At 38.1% G+C, this 23,078-nt stretch overlaps 1 long non-coding RNA gene across 1 annotated transcript in view; it reads left to right on the top strand.

Moving 5' to 3' along the window:
* The window catches only part of LOC132017374 (uncharacterized), a 209,117-nt gene that overhangs the window by 140,626 nt on the left and 45,413 nt on the right, over positions 1 to 23,078 (top strand). Inside the window, exon 3 of the long non-coding RNA XR_009404248.1 lies at positions 790 to 839. This is a non-coding gene — a long non-coding RNA (uncharacterized LOC132017374). The remainder of the gene's footprint in view (positions 1 to 789; positions 840 to 23,078) is intronic.

The raw sequence follows: 23,078 nt of genomic DNA on the forward strand, positions 1-23,078 counted from the left end.
TTGTTCACGCTCCATATTAACTAAGGAATTTTTAAAATTGAGTATGCGTATCATATACCATTAAGCCCATAGTGATCAGATAAAGTTATCTGTTCTTGAAGTTAAATTGCGAAAGACAGTAGATTAGTGCTTTACCTTCTTTCAGAGAAGGTATCACACACTGTTGTCCAGAAATGTTTAGTCCTAGAAGTCCTAGAAGCACAAGTTACTTTCATTCCTTACCTTTTGTGGGCCCAAAACCACTAAGTGGAAATACAGTCTGCAAAATATATGTGAGAAGTCTGTGAGCCCTGCTGAGACTTAATTGATATGCTGAGAAATATATAAAGCATACAGCCACCGGATTGAGAAAATGAAAATTAATATGTGAATGTTTTAGCTCACACGCTGCTTTGCCCCCAGAACCTGGTGTTTATTATTGTGCACTGTGGTAGGGGACAGAAGCAGTATCAATTGGAAAAACATTTCTTCGTGAATTGAGAACAGTATGGCTTTCTTGTTCCTAAGTGGGAAACCTGGTTCTTTGGTTTCTTTGTTCCTAGTTAAGCTAGTCCCAAGCCATTTCAGCCGAACATTTTACATACTGATGGCGTCTAGGGAAGTGCCTGTGGCCGTCGATCTTGGGATAATGAAATCTGCTGTTGAGCCCCGCATGCTGCCGCTGAGAAGTGTGGGGATTATTTTCTAGAGATCTCGGTGAGCAGAGCTCTATCTGCTTCATCAAGTGTGTGAACCTGAGTGAGGAAGTTACGTTTTCATATGAGAATAACTAGGCCTCTTTTCTTACAGGTAAAGAAAACGTGCCCAGACCCAGACATTTCAGAAGCTCAGAATTCCAGGTACTGTAAAATGGAGGCCGGAACTCCACTAAGGCAAATGGCAATTGTGGAGAACTAACTAGTAAGATGTCATACTCCAGATACAACCGTGATTTGAAACGTTGAGGTTCTTTAAGAACTTTTTCTTCATGAAAACTGCATGTCATGTTGGCTACAGGACTGTTAGCCATAGTATGAATAAAGAGGATTCCAATTGAAGTCAGCTTTAAAGAATGATAATAGACATCTTCTAGAAATACTTGAAAGCTTCTTCCCTTTCCATTTACTCTATGAGCTCAGCTACATTTTGCTTTCTAATCTTTTCTTATAATGTATTCACATCTGAAATTGTTCCAGAAACTGAGTAACTTTCAAATCTCTGTTTACCATAAAACTATAGAATTTCTATTTTTTTTTAATAAAACATTGCTAGATTTTGAGAATGCTGTCAAATTGGAAAAATCAAAATTGACTTAACCTTCTCTTTTGGGTTATTTGGAGCAAGTAGAAATGATCCAGTAAGGTGGTCAGACCACCACATACAGGAACTTCGTGCCATTTCGTTTTTTGTACTTAGATTGAATGCCCCAGAGATATTTTCAGGCCTACAGATTTTTATTTCAAAATCCAGGTTTGAATTTTAAGAAGTATTATAAATACCATTATAATAATAAACATAACCAGGATATGATATTAATGTTATAACTTAGCTTATTACAAATTTGTAATTAATGGTGAGATGGGTCTTAGTTTTTTTTGTCCTCCCTCCTTGCTCCAGTGTAGGATGTAAGAAGTGATTCTCTTGATGTAATACAGCAATACAACATCTAAGGGAAGTGTTTATGGCCACCATATTTTTTTTTTTTTTTTTGGAGAACAAGTATGTATTTTGTGCCAGCATTGACAGTTTGAATAACTCTTTTCTCACTTTATGCAGTATGATTTTCCTATAGTTAATTCTTATACATCTTATATTAAAATGATTGTAAATGGTCTTTTCTTTTGGACCATCAAGAGTATACAAATATGATACAAGACTTTTGACATTTGTTCTTTGACATTTTGATCTTTGTCCTTTATAATTGGATATCAAAATATAAACAAGTAGCTTATCAGAGCATTAGGAAATGGATGAACCATTAAAGGTTTTCCTACAAAGCAGAGTAATTCCAGGATGCATGGAGAGAAAGAAAGGTCTAAGCTCTAATCCTTGTGGGCATTTCCTTCCTAATCATTTTGCTGACCTTTCTGAGTGACCTACCTATGATTTGTTATTTAAGTAATTAGGTAATTTTTGCAAAGCTGATCTTGAAGATTAGTTTTTTTTTTTTTAAGAGGCAATATCATCATCCTTATTGATATTTTATATCAAAAATTTTTCCCTTAAGTCCACTCAGGATTTTTGGACATGGTGTTATGCTTAAATAAATTTTAAACAAGCAGAAAGCCACCAAACTGGTTGTGTTCACAATTGATATCAGTAACTTAGAGGAAAAACAGAGAATTTTGAACTCAGTGTATTTAAACCAGAATTAGATCATTCTCTTTTATCTAGCAAATCCCAGCTTATATGACCTTAAAAGTATAATTTTGTTTCTAAGGTAAACTGTGGTTATTTTTAAGAGACTATTTAAAATATATTTTATTTTATAATATAGACTATATTTTTATATTAATATATAATGTATAATATATATATTAATTGAAAACTGCCTTTATTTCCTGGAAACCAAGAGATGGTTGGTCTGGTCTTGGCTGGTCTCCTCTTCTAACTTCTGGTGCAAGGGACAGTCTCCCCACTCTGAAAGTGTCAGTAACATAAAGGCATGACTATTCTTGGCTTCTCTGTTTACTCCTAGCTAGTAGGTATTAGAGTGCTAAAACTTGCACTTAGTTAAAGCAATGATGGAATATCATTTTGCACAAATCATTTTGCACAAAGAATTTGCATTGTGCAAAATATCATTTTACACAAAAATGATGCAATAACTTACTGAATAGTCAAAGCATCCAAGAATGCCAAAAATAGTATTTATTGTATGCGTATACTGAGGTTCAGTTTTATCACCTATTAAACACACACATACACACAGACACCCCAAAACAAAATGCCTTTATTATGGACACCAGGTAGCATTGCTTTAGCAATATATGTACGTGGGTACATTCTTTGGTGCTCATTGTAACCACAAACCTTCCTGTATTCTCTTTCCCTCCCTCCCTTCCCCTGTGTGTGAGAGAGAAAGAGAGAGAGCCCTGGGATAGAGAAAAAAGGAGAAAGAGATTGATCGATTCAGATTGAGATTTAAAGCCTGGGGCTAGATAATTCTATTCTAAACAAATCTAAAGTAAAGAGTAGAGCTCCAAATGAAACACTGCATCAGCATAAAATGCATGAAAGCTAGAGACCCATGGCCTTATAAAGTGCTGCCTCACTTGGAACCTAAAGCTAATATAATTCATTTATTTGGCTAGCTTTATAGTGTGTTGGTTTTGGATTTGAAAAGATTAGAATAAATGTAGATGGAAAGTGCTTTTACAGTAGGGAAGTAATTAAATTGGGTGTGGAGACTTGGTAAGGAAAATTCTTAGGGTGACATATGTGTATCAGCAAATTCTTTGTCTTGCTTGGCTTTAATTCCTCTTTTGGAAAGAAATGTTTGGGCTGCAGATGTGACTGGTAGATTGGGAAAAAGAGACTTTAGCAACCTATGTCAGGAAGGTAAAAATGTCTTCTTAGAAATAATATTATATGTATACACTAGAAGTCAGAGATTAGGGACTATATTTTCTCAGACTCCTAAAACTATATTGAACTTGATGTCATATGGCAAGGGATATAATGTGCTTCATAGCAAAATTGACTTTTTTTTTTCTTTGTTTTTGCTTTCCTCCTGTTGTGATTCATGTAATAGGATTGTTGGCCTTTGTTCCTAAAACTAATATTGACTATAAAATGGGTAAGAGAGAAAACTAAAATCCATATTTTTTACACATTTTCTCTTATCCTAAAATTGTCTGTTACTAGATAGACGACCCCAAAACATGAATGGAAGTATCAATTTTATGTTGATTTTTCCCCTGTATAGATGGTGAATTTATTTGTATGGATTTGTGCCTCTTTTGAGTCTTCTCTGAAAATACATGTATCTTGTTTAACTATACTGTAATGAATAGATTATGGAAAAGTGAAGCTAATAGAAATTTCTATAAGTCTCACATATTTTTAACTTTACTACTTCTTAGTTCTTTCTGATAAGAGGTGAGGAAATAATCTTTATTTCATTCTGTAATTGCATTTGTAGCAAATATCCTGTATGCAAATATGGCTCTATGTCAAAATAGTCCTCATGATAACCTGAACAATTTGGTGGGATTTGGTTTCCCTTCACTTTTTTCCTGTTTGGGTCACAAACTCATACAGCATTTTCACCAAGAAGACTTCAAGAACACAGAAAGGAAATAAAACTCAAATCCAGAAATTTTGTTTCCTACTTCTTCTGTTAATTCTGGAAATACACATTTTGGTGAAATTGGCTGTGTGAAGTGGCTTCTAGGAAATAGATCTGTTCTTTTTCTCTCAGCCTGGCCACTGTACCAAGCACCAGCAGATTATAGTAGGGGAATCTAAGGAAGCGTGTTCAAATATGGAAAGTACTCACAGTACCTATGAGCTAAGATGATGGTTTTTCCATGTGAAGGTTAAACAGAATGATTCGGTGGGTAATGGTGAGGGTGGACATTTCTTCCCTGCTTCATAGGTTGAGAAATTTTGTTTGCTGAGAAATGGGGTTTCCTGAAACCAGCAAAGGCTTGGTTGTGTGCTGTGACTTGCCCTAGTCTATAGTGACTTTAAAGTTATCAAGAGAAATGACTCTCCAGCTTTTAAAGAAGCACCAGAATGAATCTCAGTGTAATATCTATTTCAGTGAGCCTCAGGAATTTGATGTATTCAGGGTCTCCATATAAAACCTTTAAAAATGCCACTGATTCATATTATGTAAACAATTATGATTTAACAGTGTTAATATTTAAGGCATTAAGCTGTACATATTTATTTGTTAGTAAAATAATTATCATAATGCTTCCAGAAGTTTGAAATGTTTGTTGATACAGAATTTCCTATCAAAAATTTAAATGGGGTATTTTTTCATAGCAGTGAAAAGTGAGGGCCCCTTTGTGAAAACGCACATTTGTATTTCACTGTGTCAAATCAGAAGCCCATCTGGCCCAATATTCTGTCTCTAAAAGCATGAAAATTCATTACTACCAGATTGCGTGTTCTTAAACTTGCAAATTTCAGAATGTAGTACCAATAAACAGATTCTATCAGCAACATAGTCTAGCTGTCCCAGTCCATGCGTATGTAGTCATTTCTCTGACTTAGCTACATACTAGCAAATATTATAGACTATAGTATTCTAGACCCAGAAAATTACTAATCACAATACAAAGTAATTATTCATACCTTCTAGTTGTTTAAAACTGCCTCTTTCAGCCTGCCCTGAAAACGATAAATGATGGATAAATATTCTAAGAGTGTGATTTAATTCTTGTGTTTGAGGAATGGAAGAGAAAGAACTCAATCTGGGAACCAGTCTAGATTATAAAATGGTTTAGTTCACCTGAGTCCTACCAGTTTCATCTTTTTCTTTCCAGTTGTGTAAGCATTTTATCTCACTTCAAAGTCTGGCCTCATAAGGATGCCTCTCTGTTCTCTTCATCATTTTGGCTAGCATTTTCCGGAAGTTTCTGAATCCACTTTGCCCTCTCTGATGTGTGTTGACAGATCTACAGGTGTGGAAAGAGCTGGGATTCTGAACAAGAATGAAGAATGTGTTCCGTGTTGCTGTTCATTGTATCCTCAGTATCTGGGATATCTTGACCCTTTGGGTCATGGTAGAGTATTGAGCTGGTTTCCTCAGATGTTTGTCTGAGGTATCTGCTAATCCCTGATATCAATTAGTGTTACTTGAAGATTTAAAGATCAATCTCAAAACTTAGATTGTTGTTTTCTAAGTGTCTTGTCATACAGGTTTGTGATCAGCCCTTCCCTATAGTTCACTGGGGCTTCCTGATGCCATATCTTTATTGGCCAACACAACTCAGTGTTATCTCTGTATTTGTCAATTTTGGGAAGTATTTCCTCTCCAAATTTAATTATCTTCCAAGATTAAATGAGTAAATGAGAGTAAAATAATACATGTGAAAAGCCCTTACACACACTGGTCCTCACAGAATAGCTTCTTATTATGTGTTCAAAATTGAACAAGACATCTTAAACCCAATAGTGGAGAAGGATGGGCTGTAGCTAAAGGGAAGAAGAGCCTCATCATTGGTACTTTTTATTTTTTTAAGATTTTATTTATTTATTTATTTGACAGACAGAGATCACAAGTAGGCAGAGTAGCAGGCAGAAAGAGAGGGGGAAGCAGGCTTCCCGCTGAGGAGAGAGCCTGATGTGGGGCTCGATTCCAGGACCCTGAGATCATGACCTGAGCTGAAGGCAGAGGCTTTAACCCACTGAGCCACCCAGGCACCCCCATCATTGGTACTTAATTCAAATAACACATACTTGTTTTTAGCTTTTGCTTTATGGCTTCAGATCCCTAGGTTTGGCTCTTGATCTTTTTGCTTGCTTCCCACTTCATGTTTTTCACATGTAATTTCAGTTCATAACTTAAAAAAAAAAAAGATTTATTTATTTACTTATTAGAGAGAGCATGTTCTCAGGGGGAGAGGGAGAGGGAGTGCAGCCTCCCTGCTCAGTAGGAGGTCCTATGTGGGGTTTGATCTCCGTACCCTGAGATCATGACCTGAGTCCAAGTCAAAAATGAGATGTTTGAGTGATGAGGCCACCTCGCTGCCCCTCTGTGCACCGGTCTTGCCGTGACCCACAATGCCTAGCATTCTCTAGGCTCTGCTCTTCCTCTAGCTTCGGTTTCAGTCAGGCCTCCCCTGGTGAAAGGGTCTGCACTCACAGAGGCCATTGTCCTTCTACAGAGGCTGGACTGCTCCTTCCCCATTTGTGCTGTGTTCCCCGACCCTGATTTGCTCACCCACTTTGCTCACCAAATTCATTTCAGTTCATCCCTCCTTGGATCTCTGCTCTTCCCTGGTGAGCCCAGTGGTCCAGCCCCACTGTCCTCTGGCTGCCTGGCCCCCCATGTTGCTCCTTGAGAAGCACCTCATTTGCTTAACATTGGCTTCATTTACTACACTGTAAGCTCCACGAGGTGAGGGTGGCATCTGCTTCTTTCTGGTCCCTATTGTATCACGAGTAGAGAGCACAGTGCCTAGCATGTACCAGGTCCCTCAGTACATACCAGTTTACTGAACGGTAACTTCCAGATACACAAATCTAGCTTGTAATCTCTCCTGGGACAGCTCATGTAAACACAAATCCCTAATACAATTTTATTAGGGATTTCACCCTGCCATCTCAAACTCCTCTTGTAAAAAAATATGATGACTACACTCCCTCCCCCAGGATCTTTTCTTTCCAGTGATAATTCTCTTAGTTGTGTCCTATGTCAGGTCTCGAGAGTAATCTCTGACCTCTTTCTCTCTTTCCTTTCCCAAGTCCTGTTGGTCATCAAGTCGTATTTAATTGTCCTCAGCTACGTTTGGAATCTCTTTATCCTGCCCTTCCCACTGCCTCTGTGAAAGTTGAAGCTGTCCTCACCTTACCTCTGAATTAATACAACGAATTTTCAAGCGGCTCCCTTGGCTCCCTACAGATCTTGCCTTTCTGTTCTGCCAGGCTGTCAGATGAGCCTTTGTTAATGACACTTTCCATATGGGGCTACCCTGTTCATTGATCAGAAAAAGTATCCGGCAGACATTTAGAATATACACAGAAGAATGAATAAATAATCTTAAAAATAGAATTGTGTGCATGAGGTAAAAAATAAGGACACACATGCTTTTACCTACTTGCTGTCTGGAAGAGGCCAGGGACTCTTTGGGCTATGAGTTATCTACTGCTCTGGCCCTTATGCCAATCTGTTAGCTATTCATTTAGTCGTCCGATTTCGTATTCTTCCTCCAGTTGGAAACCAGCGTGAGAATAGGTGACTCTACTACACATCTCGGAAAGTATGTTCAAGGTGAAGATATACCAGTGACATATATACTCTGATTTTCATTTTTTTTCCTTCTTCCCTCATTCCCTCTATAGACCATAGAGTCCAATAAGATTTGGGTATTGTGTGGCTTCCTGAAAGCATCCGTTTTAGGGCAATACTTGCTTGGTAGTTCTACAGAGGAGCTCATTTCACTAGACAGTTGAAAGACAGTGCCACTGGAGTGCAGCTTGGACCCTGAGCACTGTGAGGCTGGAGCATTGGGGACAGCTTGCAGGGAAGACTTAGGGCTGTGGCTGAATGTCAGAGAATAAATAAGATTTGAAGAAATGGGGAAAAGAGAACCCCAGTGGGTGCAAGAAACCGAAACTGATGGGGATCTTTTTTTTTTTTTTTTAAAGATTTTATTTATTTGTTTTACAGAGAAAGGTAGCACTAGGCAGAGGAAAAGGAAGAAGCAGGCTCCTCGCAGATGAGGGGCTCAGATCCCAGATCTCTGGGATCATGACCTGAGCCCAAGGCAGTCACTTAACCATCTGAGCACCCAGGTGCCCCTGATGGGATTTTTTTTAATAGTCACCTCATATGGTTCTACTTGATTCATATGGGAAGATGGTCAGTGAGATTGGAAAATAGGTAAATTAACTCAAAATGTTGCCGGTTTAGATTTCTAATGTTTTGTTTTTTGTTGTTTGCTTGTTTTTGTTAGCACTCACTGGTTGAAGCTGCCACTATGAAGCAGTTTAGGCAGAAAAGAGGAGTTTGCTTATTTATTTGTCACCTTATTGTTTCAGTATTAAACTAGAATGTGGTGTCTTAGGGAACCTGAGAGGAAAGGATTTGAAAGATTTTGTAAGATGTGCGAGCAGGACTCACCTTCCTGCTCGTTTCTTGTTCACACAGGTCCTGGCTGCTTGGCCACTTTCATGTCTTACCTCCTGATGAAGACCTGAAGACCGACTGATTGGGCTTATATTCTCCCAAGGTCTCACAGTAGGAGGAAAATGCCCACGTGTTACTGCCTCTGATTTTATAATTTATACTTCTGTAGGTGAAACCTCTAGCCGAGAATCTCTCTCTTTTTCCTTATCTCAGCTCCAAATTTCTGGGGCAGGGGATGGCATTAGTGGGACGGGTTCACAAAGCAGAAACTTGGCTTTCAGGAGCCACCCCTGGGAGCACAGGAAGCAGGGGTGAGAAGAACTTCCAAGAAAAGACTGCTGAGCAGATAACCCAACAAGTACCCTCTACTTTCTAGCTTTGTCCAAGACTGTTTTCTCCATCGACCCTTCCCCAAGTCCTTCATTTTACGTAATCCAGCTTTTATTGCTTTCTAGCCTTCCCTCATCACATATAACTCAGTGGTTATCACTTTTGCTTCCACGGAGACTTGGAGCTTGATTTCATAGGTCTGACATCTACAAGCTTCAGTCAACAAAGAAGAGATCGTGTGAGAGAGCTTTACGCCAAGTGGAGGCCATACTTCAAAGAAAGAGACACTCTTTCTTTTCACCCCTTGCTGAAAACCTTTCTTGCAGTTTGCCCCTGCTGTCCCAATCCCCAGGATGACCAGCTGCTCTTCAGTGGGCCCAGTCCTTGTCCTCTGCTGTCAGACGCCATGGCAAATGTAAATTACTTTCTCCACTTCCTCCAGTTGTTATGTGACTGTCTGATGAATGCACTTCATGTACTGGTTGAAATTACTTGTCTTTCTGAAGATAATCTTGTCAAATTGAGTATATAGGTTTGGACTTAGGTAAACAAAACAAAACAAAAACTGTCAAATGCATTCAAAGAAATAAAACCAGTGACCAATAACCTAGAGTCCAAATTTGAAGTTTTGGCAGCCCACCTTTCCAGGTATTGGGAGGTTACCGGTGGATTGCTGAGCAGGTGATAACCTGATTAAACCGTAGTCCTGATGATGAAGCAACTTGACCTAGGTGCCTGGAGGCAGGGAAGCTATCTCTGAGACTTACTTAAAAGGCCTGAGAGACAGTGAGCAAACTGGGGTTATTTTGAGGTGACATTTGATGCTATGTTTTTTTTTTTTTTCATAGTTCAAACATGTTTTCTAAATTTTCTACATCGTGTATTATTTATTTATCTTAAGAACCAATAAACGTATTATAAAGCATGAAATAATAGATTCAGCTTGAAATAGGATGGTGGCAGTGGGAGGGATCTGGCGGCTTCTTCCTGACCGCCTGCATTATTCTCTAAAGACGAGAAAATATTTGATTTCCCCACATGTTATTAGTGATGAGTTCCAGAGAATGGCTGTGGTCCTGGTTCAGCCTCTCTTGCAGTAAACTGAGTTCTTCTGAAATCTTTATGGTTCGTAATACAAAACAGTCTTCCTGGAGATTGTTAGCTGCTTTGAATTAATTTGGTCAGAGTCACACATCACATAAAGTCGCCTTTGTTTAGTGACTTATCTAGAGGACCCCAGGAGCTGAGAGGAGATTCTACTTTGCATCAGAATGATAATCTAAATTACTACGGTTGGGGGTAGTGAAGGTCTCTGAGTGTTCAGCATGGTGGCTGAGGTTCTGCTTAGGAGTTACTGGGCTACATAAATCCGTATGGTTATTCTGGACTTGGGGTATCTTTAGCACAAAGTTCTAGACTTGACTGAGCAGAAAACAGAAACTTTGGAGGGCCGTCAGTGTGTTGGGCCAACCTAAGGTGGAAAGAAACAAGATCTTACAGTTTTCTTCTCAGTAGTTCATTTAGAGGAACACTAATTCTTGCCCTTAAAGTGACTGTTTACAAGCGTCTTCTGTGTATCAGGCACTGGAATGGGTGCTTGGGATATTTCAGTGAACAAAACAGGAGTGTGTGTGATGACGGCTTATTTCAGAAGATGATCAATGCCCGGAAACAGAGTGAAGTATGAAGAATATTGGGAAGGAGTGAGTTCTGGTTTTAAATTGGGCGATATTTAAGCAAAAACTTGAAGGAGCTGGTAGTATAGCCAGAGTAGGGCTGGGAGAAGTTCACTCCCTTGGGTTTGAGCCACTGCACAGACCTTCAGTGGGAGCCCTGCCCACCTGGCGTATTGCAGCACCAGTGAGGAGGGCCTGGTGGCTCAGAGGGAGTGAGCCCAGAGTTTCAAATTGAAGTAGTGACATTCTAGAAAAAGCTGCTGGTTCTGTTAATCACTGTATTTCGAAAACATTGATTTACAGTTTTGATAAATCCATTGCAAATAATTTTTCCCTGACCTATGGGTAATAATCTCTGACAGGCAGCTCATCCATCACTGCCCGCAGCCCCCAGACTAACTTGATTCCTTGCCAGAAACACCTCTTTCTGCCACAGGGTGAAGATCCTCCAAGACAAGGGCTCTGGCTGATCAGAAGGCTGTAAGCTTCTTCACCAGCAGACCTCAAAATCCTGAAGACATTTTTTTTAAAAGTAATACTCTTAAAATTTTAGTTAAATATACAGAGGAGGCATTAAATTCCAGAGTTTTGATTCATAAAGACACAAAGATTCTGCTCATTATCTTACAGTTAATCATCACATCTCTGTTGTCTTAGCAACCCATACAGTGTTCTCATTTGCTTTTCAATAAGCCAATAGTTGAATGGGCTCTTTGTTCATTTGTTTTCTAAATTTCTATCACCTGATACTCAATGTCTTTCTGGCCTGTTACTCTATCAAAGAAATGCCTTTATTTAAATTCATGTAACTAAAATTAAACTTTACTTTTTCTAAAAAATCTAAATTTCTCCTGAGAAAATATCCAACCTGAGAGTAATTGGACAAAATATATATGAGATTATATTGTAAAAATGTTTTCATTTTAATTGTAATTAATTTCCTAGGCTCAGTGAACTTGGCAAACTGAGTTATGCGACAGACTTCACTTACACAAGCATATTTGTGAATTACAGAGCAAGAAAAACGCCTTATGACAAATATAGGTGTCATAGATTTGATTTCCCCAAACTCACAGGTTTACGTTTCTCAGATGCATATTTTCTCTTAAAATAGTCTAAAGTTTCCAAGTTCATGGCTTATTAAGGTAGATGCGGCATTGCTTACATGGCAGGGTAGGCAAATGTGGTGGATTGCCTGCGTTGGACTCCCAGGTATTTGAGCTTAAGCAAACTGCTTAACTTCTCTGTGTCTCAGAGTTTCCTGTCTGTAAAGTGGAGATAATGTCATATTGTCCTACTACGTACATTATCGCTAAAATACTGACAAATGACAGTTGAACTATTGGAAGGAGACAAAAATAATGAAATAAAAATACAAGAATGTAAAATGCTGAGTCATGTAGGCTGTTTTGTGATTAATACTAGAAACCCTGCATTCTTTAGCAATTCCCCAGGGCATTTGCATGTCTTAGTACTGTATAATCATTCTCATCAGGTCTGATCACCTTGGTTCTCTAAGGAAAAGTGACGTTTAGCATCTTAACACATTGGGGAATTATTTCTCTACAGAAAGTTCCATATTGACTGTGCCATTGCTAAAATTATGCATATAGCAGCCACCCAAATGATTTGACTAAACCCTAATGACCCTTTCTTGAAGGTTCTAGATAGCTGAAGTTTTGTAGAAATATTTCTTTTTCACATTAATAGGAGCACCTCAATGTCAGGATCCTTTAGGATTTTTTTTTTCCCCAAACCACTTGATTCCTAGCATATTGTACCTGGCACATAGTAGGAAAGCAACAAATATTTGGTAATATACATGAATGAATGAATGAATGAATAAGTAGCTAAGTTATTACATTTTCTTATGTGAAAGATTCTTTATGTCTGGTCCTGAGTTATTCTCAGTACCATATGCGACATGATAACGAATACACCTCAAATACCATTTGTAAACATAAGGTAGAAACTCAGAGAGACCTCTTAGCTTTCTGTAGCAAGTAGGGGGCTTCTCCATCCTAGGTGGGCCCAAGTATGGTCCCATTTTACATCACTGTTCCAGTGTCCCCTCTGGAGCTGGTTAGAGATGCTCTACTTTCAAGAAAATCCTAGTTTGCATGGTAAGTTTTTTAGTCACTCTAACTAAATGCTCATGCCATTATCAGACTTTCTAAAGTAGAAGTGTAACAATGCCTCTCTCCTGTCCCATCCTTTCCTCCTTCTCTGCTTTCCCTTTCTTTCTGTCTTCCTCTCTTTCCTTCCTTAGGATGGTTTTTATTAGGGGCATTGCACTTTTGTTTCTAAAGCAACACCATATATGAAGATGCTTCTTGAAACAAAAGGTCACTGGAAAATAATTGTTCTGTTTTTATAGGCTTGACTTAAATAGCTAGCTCCTCTGTTGCATTCTGTCATGGGATAAGTTGGTAGAGAGGCCATGCCTCTGCAAAGTAATACTAATTTTTCAAGAATGTACACAGTCTTATTACATGAAGTGATGTGACCCTTATTTATTTATCTCCCCTACTTGGCCTCTTGTCTCGTTTTGTATTATTCTTCTGATGGGAGATCCAGAGTCCCCAGCTAATGGGGATGTTAGGGGTCATGCAAGTGCCTCGTAAAGAGATGATGAGTGTGGTTTGTCTATGCTGCCCTCCATGAGCAGCTGTTATCCTGAAGGCTGCTGGCGGTGGAAGGGAGCATGGTGTCCTGCACAGCAGGAGTCTACATAGGCCACTGTAGCTCACACAACACTGACTCGATGTATTCTTAAACATAATGTTCCATATGTGCTCTTGGGGTATAACTCTCCTAGGTTTCCTTGTCAAGAGATGCACTGATGGTAACCATGGTGGGGAAGAAGCATGAAGTGCAATGGTACCATGTGACTGGAAGTGTGGGGGACCCACCAGCGTTTCTCCAAAGAGGATTTGGAAGAGACAATCCTTTGTTAAGCAGGACTGCCCCCCGCCCCGCACTATACAACTGTCCTAACCTGGCTTCTTCCACATCTAAGTAGCAGCCCCAGTTGAAGTGAGAACCCCAACACTTCTTGACATGGTTTCAGACATTCTCCAGGTACCCTGTGGATGCCTGATTATGGTCAGAGGAGGCTACGGTATAACCTAAAAGATCGTAAGTCTGGTGGACTAAGAAAAGTTTTAAGAAATACAAGGCTTAGAAATTGGTGCCAGTGAAGCTGCCTCCCAGGGCCCAGAATGAGTCACTCAACTTTGCTGGAAAAAGAGCTCTCATCTATAGCTTCTGACATTTAACCCCAGCATGGCTCTCACAGACACTTGACATTGGGACAAGGACATCCATGTGAGAGTATAGACAGCAAAGAATAACCTGTCAATACCTTAGAAAAACAACTCAAGGTCAGTATCCCAATAACATCATTTGAGTTGTTGATGCTGCCTAGACAGTCAATAATCTCTACAGCCAGATTTCAAGGAACATTCCTGACAATGGAGCATGAGCGGCATGAGGTTTCAGAATTATTTCCAAAATTCTTATATGTTCAGTGTCTTTTTACTCTTTCCATTCCATTTCCAGTCTACCAATTGCATTCCATTGACCAAATTCTTGATATTTGAGCATATGAATTTTTATGAAATTGAATTTTCCTTCATGGAAAAGTTTTTTTTTTCCTTCATGCAATAGAAATAAGTGATCATTGAGGAATCTTAGAAGCAGTTGGCTTTAAAATATTGATATCCTCTTCTTAATTTATCATTGACCATTACTTTATACAGGAGTTGGAAAGCCTTTAGAATTTATTTATTTTGCTGATGTAGATGGTGTGCTCCCAAATCTGTCACCCTGCATACTTTCGTGTGTCCTTTCCCCTATGGTCATGCATTGAGGTCCATTTAATTAAAGTGACTAGGTGGCTGATAAATAAAATACGAAAGAAAGAGAGTCCAGTGTAAAATGTAGGCCTTGTCTTCAGGTTAAGAATCAGAAGAATTGCAAAGGAATGCCTGTTTCCCATCTCTGTAATGCCAGGAGTGACCAAACTGGTTTTACAAAGCATGTGAATTGATTCTTGTGTATGGTAAGGGTGAAGAGGTTGCTGAGACTAGTTTATTTGGGGGTATTTTGAATGTTTTTTTTTTAACCTCTCTAAATAGTCTTATTCCTTTTCTTAAGGGAACAGAAATTTTATACAGTAGACCTTCATTAAATTCAATTTTCATATCCGCATTGAAGCTGGATCAGTTGTTTGAATTCTCTCTGAGCAACTATTAGGACACGTTTCCATTTCTTTGTATTTCGGGAGTCTGATTTATTCAGCTGCTACTTTTTTTCTTCATGTTACTTTTACCCAGTTGGCCTTTCTTTTGATATTGTCAATAGTAAGAGTTAGAACTTCTCCGACTGACATGTGTTTCTTATTTCAAAGTTCTGTCTTAATATTGCTCCTTTTGCATGTATGCTGTAGAAGGTTTGTTCAGGAACTTTGGGAAGATTTTAAATCAGTGAAGTCCAGAATTTCAGTGTAAGTGAGGCCTTTTTTTGGGGAGAGGGGTAGGTAAATTTTCCACACTATAGAATGAGAAAAATCCATTTCCTGAAGAAAGTTCTGATATGGCTTCTTAGAGAAAAAAGGAGAAAAAAACAAAACAAAACAAAAACACCACAGTTTGCAGTTTAAAAAAAGATTTTGTAAAATCTTGTCCCCTATAGCAATTGGTGGATTGCAGGCAAAGACAAGAAGCCTGCACGTGGTTATTTTAGCGGATGAGACTGGTATATGATGAATCAGCATTGGATTTGTTTAAAGATGAATCACAAAGCACATGGGTGATAGTTAATTAAGTAAGTATAAGGTATAACACAGCTAACTACACGGTTATTTATCTTTTGGCCAAAAGTGTGCCTTCCAAGGTCTATAGTCATTTGCTGTTCTGTTTAGAGAGTGGCAGATCTGGAAAGCCCATGCCTCCACCAGGTCATGCTAAATCCAGGTCAGTATCTCAGGGAATCCATTTGCTTTGCTAGTGGATTTTCTGGGCATAATTTATACATGCTCAGTTCTTTACAGTGTCAGACCAAGTATATTTATGTCATAATTTATTCTTTATGATTATAATTTGGAACACGTATAAATTATCTCTAATGAAGCAGTGGGGACAGAAGGAAATTATTTGTTCAGCTAGTACTTTAGTATGTTTTTCTACCTCTTTCAAGTAGATGATATCTATGAGAAACTGATACTCAGTATTATTCATTATCTGGTTAGTTCACCAGATCAAGATGTTGATGTGTGGTGTGCAAAGGTGAAGAAAGTTAGGGAGTTAAAAACAGGTTGATAGAAGCTATAGAGAAAAAAAAAAAAAAAGTCAAATGAGGCCACTTATGTTTTAAATCAAGAATATGTTTTCAGTGAAAGTATATTCTAATGGTTCACAAAAGAATGTTGTCAACTTTTACTACATCTGCTGAAAATCAAAATATAAGTAGTTATATAGCCTAGAATTTTGGCAGGAGCCTATGCTGTGACATGTAACAAAGTTCCCATTAAATGACAATACTTTTGTATTTTTCTGACTTGAAAAATAGTTTCCTGACTTTAAAAAATGTTGACGGTGTTTTTTCTCCTTCACATTACATGGATCGATTGGCCCGTGTGATTTCCACAGTAGGTTTCTTAAAATAATTTTGATGGGAAGATAATTGTTTAACATCAGTATATAAAGTTCTGCTGTAGTTCGAACAAATTATGTCAGAAAATAAAAAGAGGAGGCATTTGTATGATTAGTGGGAAACATAGAAGGAAAAATTAGGCGATTGGATCTGAAAAAATAGGGACTAGTATTTCCAAATTTCATCATATTCATCAGGATTCCTCACCTCATTCTCTGACATTATTTGATTTTTATGTTTCTGAGTTTATTATCAAATATCAATGTATTTACCCTACTTATTTCTAAGTTTTCTTGTGCTTGTATATTCTCTATTTGCAAGTTTCCTGTAACAGTGAAACATGTCTAATCCATATTATGTATAAAACATCATTACTGAAATATAAACCGATCCAGACACTGGCTGGACACCTGCGCACTAGCCCTCTTGCATAAACAGTCTCTGCTAATATAAGGATTTGTATTTAGCAAAATCCCTGAAAATAGTTTGTGCCCCGGACGTCATGTTGGAAGCTGGATCACAGTTGAGTCACGGATAGTAATACAGTGTACAAAGTACTGTTTGTTACCTTACTTTTCAACAGTGTTATTTTAAAAATGCTTTGGAGATGTTCTAAATTGTGATTTGGGTTCAAACCCACTTCTGTTTGCCTCTGCCCCTTTTATGTTAAATTGTAGACTTTTTCTTATTTAGCAGGCATACATTCTAATCCCTTCTAATCTTGTGTAAGAACCAAAATAAAAAACTTGCAGTGGTTCATGTGGTCAGGTTTGGTTTTGGAATTCAACTGAGGGATACGGCACAAGATCTCCTGCTTTGTTCTAATTCTAACACTCTCTTCTTAGGCAATACTATCAAATAGTCAACAGACTCTAGACACAAAAAGACCTGAGTTCAAATATCATTCCCTTACTTATCAACCTCTAGGTTTCATATCCTCTCTTACCCTAGAGAACTGGTGCCTTCCTCTTGTGTTGTCATGAAGACTAAATTAGATGATATTATGTTCAGTGTTTGACACCATAGAAAACATTCCGTGGGAGGTGGCTGTTATCTTCCCAGTGTCCACAACTGACCCTGGGGACTTATGACCTGACCAGATTGAAATGTGGCAGAATCCAGGGTTCAGTCTTCCTAGGAATAAGCAGCTTGGTTGGAGAGTCTGTTCCAGCATCTCTCATAAAAGAAACCTGATATTTTAGCAGACACAAGCAGCCACAGTGCCAGGGTATGTGTGGGGGGTGGGAACAGCAAGGACTGTACTGCTCTTGCTGACCTTAAAGGAGTAATCACGGGGCCGTACAGGAAGCAGAGAGAAGATCCAGAGCTCGCTGGCTGTCACATTGTGACGAGCCATCTCCACTGGCTATGAGAAGATATTCATTTATACTTTTTTGCAAAATTTTAGCTGAAAACTTTTTTTTTTCAAAATTATTCATATTTTTGGGAGGGGGAGTATATTCTCGGGAGAGGGGATTTGCATATGGGCATGTACATGCACACACACAGATCTCGTTCACACTATTGTCTATCTGCGGACCTAATATGCACACCTTCCTCAGACCGCATAAGGACACAGAAGGATATCCAATGATAGTTCTTAATACTTCTCCAGAATACCTTATTAGGCAAAAGTACTTTGGTGCATCAGTTAAACTGTTGATTGGCAAGCTCTTCTTAGGTTGTCTTATCATTATTAAATTAATTACTTATTAGTTAGTAATTAGCTCTCTGAATAGAACACTTGCCCTTTTTATTCCCTTCAGATTTCTAAAAAGGTAGCATTCATGAAATAACACAGTCTTATAAAAACATTCCAAAGTGAGAATCTACTTAAGGATCTGGAAGCTTAAATTCACACTATTACTTATCAGCACAAATGTCGAAATGTGTACTGAAATGGCCTAGTCCATTTTTTCCCTTTGCAAATTCATTTTGATGAAGCGCTATGGGAATATTTAACCATAATTAGGAATCAGATGCTTGCCTCTTTGCTGTCATGGTTCAGGGAGCAGTGCAATATAAAGATGTCATCATCAAGGCGTGCCTAGCGGGAGATGTTACGCCATCATAATTTCTTATATAAAAATTATGAGCCATCACTAAGTACAGTCTTTATATACTAACTCAGTCAATAATAATTAGGATTATGTTTGAATTCAAAGCAAGGATAATATATACTATATTGAAAATATAATAAAATGTCATGGTTATAAAGAGATAAGAGGAAGAGTAGCAAGTGACAGGGTCAATAGAATTAGGGAGGAGATGGGGGTTGTAGAACTGTTAATTATTTGATACCTCTATTCATTGTGAAAAGATTATTACACATAAATACCTTTGACTGGGTGCTTAAGAAATGGCACTGTGCTGTGGGGAAGCACCTGGGCTCTGGAGACAGACAAAGATCGTGGCCTCTGCTCCACAACCTGTGCCCTTCTCTTAACCTTCTGGTGTCTCTGTTTTGGCACTTCTGTCCTGGGGATCCTGACTGTGTCTGCTGTCCCCAGTTGTGGCAGGGCTTACCTTTGTGGAACGAAAGCACTTAGAATGGCACTACATGCTATTTTTAAAAATTTCTGTTGCTATTATTTACTGTTTACTATTTGTTATTTCTGTGCTTATGTGTCTATATAATAGGAAGCATTACTATTATATAGGCCAAGTAGCAAAACTGAGTAAAAATGTGTTAGGCTAAATAAGAATTGTTGTGGTTGTAGCGCACCTGAAAATAAACAGGAGTCTGGGATCACAAAACAGAAAAGGACCCAAAAATGTCCTTTCTAACCCTCTTCCTTTGTTTTTACAGAAAGACAGAAATTGACCTGAGAGAGAATGAAAACTATGTTGTAGCTGCCTTACTTTAGTGATAATTTTCCACAAGCTTTGTTTAACTCTGAAAAGACCTGCCCAAGTATTGGAGTCTCAGAGGGCAAAGTCCTATAAAATAAGTCCTAGTTCACTTTCCCGCCAAATGCCCTCTTTAACTGAAAGGGGAAAAAAAAATAAGACTTTGTTCGTTTTTTTATTTGTTTGTTTTGTTTTGTTTGTTTTTTTCCTGAAGACTCATTTATTTCAGTGAGAAAAAGAGAGTGCTGGAGGGAAGGGTAGAGGGGCAGAGAGAATGAGTCAAGCACTTTGTGCTAAATATGAGCCCAGACGCAGGGCTCGATCTCACAACCCTGAGATCCTGCCCTGAGCTGAAAGCAAGAGTCAGTCACTTAACTGACTGTGCCACCCAGGCACCCCCTGGTATATTTGTCAAGGAGAGTATGTATAGTTATTGTACAATGTTAGTTCCATACAAAAATGACAGTTTGATGAAAGTGTTTAAGAAAGACTACTTTTTAATTTCAAGGATTTTCCTTTCCATATGTATTTTTCATGATTGAGTTTATCTCCTTAAAATAATCTATTCAAATCTGAGTGATTATAGTTTCCTTTATGCACCTTCAAATTTTAGTCTGTGTTTTATAAAGAAAGGAGGCTGCTTCCACAAACGCATACCTCAGATCTGGAAGACATCTTTTCCTTTCCTTTATGTCCAATAAAAGTGTCCTGGGAACTTGAACTCTCCCTTTGGACCACTTTCTTTCTTTAGTTTTTCAGATTCAAAGTGAGGGTTGCCAGAAAACGATAGAGTAGATGGGAAACCTAAAGCACACGGTCTCTTTTCTAATCCCAATGCTATTTAGTGACAAGGAGAGAGCAGTTAACATCCCTACTTACTGAAGCGATGAACGACTTTATTCCATTAATTCATTCACCTCCATTTAGCCAGTGACACATGAAGACCTGTGTTGGTCCCAGTCACTGTGCTTTTCCTGAAAAGACAGTCCACACTCTCGATAGGTTTCACAGTAGCAGTTCTTAGTTCAGTATTTTCTTAAAACATTCACAACTGTGTTCTTTCATATTAGAAATATAATACATTATAGAACCTTTAGATAAAATAAATACATGCAGTCACACTAAATAAAACAAATCCTCTCTATTTCCAGTTTCTAAGGTCTAGTGATGAGAGCAAGTCTGGTTGTTGTCTTGAATATTAAAGGCTTTTCCTAATATAAATTTGAGACTAATCATCTGCTGTGCACTTAATTAGCAAATATGAACCTATAAGTAATAGAAGGCATTTTAACTGAGTTTTGGAATGTACTTTCGGCTTATAGGTGGCCCTGCTTCATCAGCCGCCATGAAGTGGTTTGCTTATATCCAGCCTCTAGTCCCCTTGGCTCTTCGTGTGAGGTCAGAGAAATGGGAAACCTGGATGTCCTATTCACTTGATTCAACATCTATTATTACATTCTATTTTAAAACTTCCCTCTGACAGTACCTGCTCACCATGTTTAGTTACCTTTAGTTATGCTATTATTTCTGTTTAAACATACTTCCTTGGTCCTTCTTGTGGATAACTCTTGCCTTGTGAAACCCAGTTCCAGAAAGTCATTTTCTGGGGTCATAGATTCGAGGTGCCTTTCCTATCTGTCCCTTTGTTCTCCAGGCACATCACTGCCATGGACATAACACACTGTGCTAGAATATTGTCTGACTCCCTGCCACCCTAACTGGCCTTCGGTTGTTAGGGACTGTGTTTTCGTATCTGTGTTCCAAAGGATCTTAGCCATGTGCTGGCATATGGAAGTGTGGGTGTCATGAAATATCTAGCGAATATGAGAATGAGTGAATGGATCAGCATCATTTTGCAGCATCTCTCTTCTGCAGTAAAAATCAGAATGAAATATACTTCCGACAGTCTCAATGTTTCTAACTGAATATGAAGCGTATCTTGATGGCAGAAAGCACCATTGAGCTGAAAACCTTAAGGTTGTCTAGTAACTTTTTTAAATTTATTCTTCCATTTGTCACAGGGAAGTGACTGATTTGCACAAGAATCATAAAAAATCATCCTCAATATTTTATATTCTATCCATCTATAGATTATAAATACTCTTCATCAATTCAACAAATTAATTCAACAAATATTTATTGAATGCAAATAATATGCCAGGCACTACTTTAGATGAAGGTATGGCAGGGTACAAAACAGACTCAAGTTTCCCTATTGGGGCTTACATTCTAGTAGAGGGAGGCAAACAATAAGCCAGATTAATATATAAAATAAGAGTATATTATGTGGTAGTGGGTAATATGGAAAAAGAGCAAGAAAAGAAGAACAGGAATATGTGGGGACAGGTGGGATCTGAGGATGAACAATTGGACTTTGTTTTTAATAGGATCGCTTTGATTTCTCTGTAGAGTAGTGCTATAACTGTCTGTGATGGAAATGTTCTATAATCTGTGCTGTCCACCGTAATAGCTACTAGTTACATATGGCTGTTGAGTGCTTGAAATGTGGCTAGTGCGAGCGAGTGAGTGAGTTTTTAATTTCAGTTGATTTATATTTAAACAGCCACATGTAGCTAGTATTTACTGTATCCAGACAACACAGATCTAGAGGAAAGACTGAAGGAAAACCCAAGTTGCTATCTATATCAGGTATTACCTTGTCTATAGAATGTAGATTGTCAAACTTCATTAATATTTCCATTCATTAATTTAACAGGTGGTTATTCAGCACTTAAGTGTGGGTCAAGCTCTGTCCTAGGTATTGGAAGGTATTAAAAGCTATTAGATGTAGTTCTTACCTTAAACAGGTTTGCAAAATAATAGGAGAGATAAGACACATCGGTGAGTAGTGATAGACTACATTTCTTTATGACATAAAGAAATGACTGCTGGTTGGTGGGAGAGGGAAAGTGAGCGAAGTCAGGGCTTGGAAGACATGACTTCTAGCTGTGCCTCAGGAGAGTTTCACGTAGACAGAACCTCCTGGGCAGTGGCATGAATATGACCTTGCTTGTGGGGGACTCCTACTCTATTATCTGTGAAAACAACAGGGAAGCTAAAATTGGGAAGGAATATTTTACTTTGGAAAGCCTTTGAAACAGTGTATATTTCCTGAATTCTCTTCATTAACAATGTCCTAAGATTTCAGGATGTTCAGTGCCTTGGCCTTCAGAATCCAATCTTGTCCTCGACTAAATGCCAATATGTGTGGGTATGTTTGCTTTGCCAGTATCCGTCAAAGTGCATAGCCCTCAAATAAGTTCAAGTTGAAAGCTGTTAACAAGTTGTATAAACGTGTTTTTAATACTTTAACAAACTATATAATTTCCAAGTGTACAAAACTATGACTTTCTAATTCTAGAATGTTTCTGGCCAAAATTAAAGTGAAATTTATTCATGTCACTCCTCCTCATAATTATCTGAACAGAATAAGTTAGGAAGAAATGCAGAACATAAATAAGCTTCTTTATAATGACAGAGAAAAGCTGATTAGAGAAATAACATATCTAAGAGCATTGGTTTTTCCAGAAGTTAGAAGATAAATCACTTATTGGACTTCCAACTTTTGGATGTATCGTATCTGTGTTTCTCTTTAGTAGATTTTGCATACAGCTGTTGAGATATATATATATATATCAGTGTGATATATATATATATCAGTGTGTATGTATGTATGTGTGTGTGTATATATATATATACACATACATGTGTATATATATATATACACACACACATACATACACACACACTAGCTTTGAATTTAGAAAAAGAAAGGGAAAATA

The sequence above is a fragment of the Mustela nigripes genome, chromosome 5, assembly GCF_022355385.1.
Source record: "Mustela nigripes isolate SB6536 chromosome 5, MUSNIG.SB6536, whole genome shotgun sequence".
NCBI lineage: Eukaryota > Metazoa > Chordata > Mammalia > Carnivora > Mustelidae > Mustela > Mustela nigripes.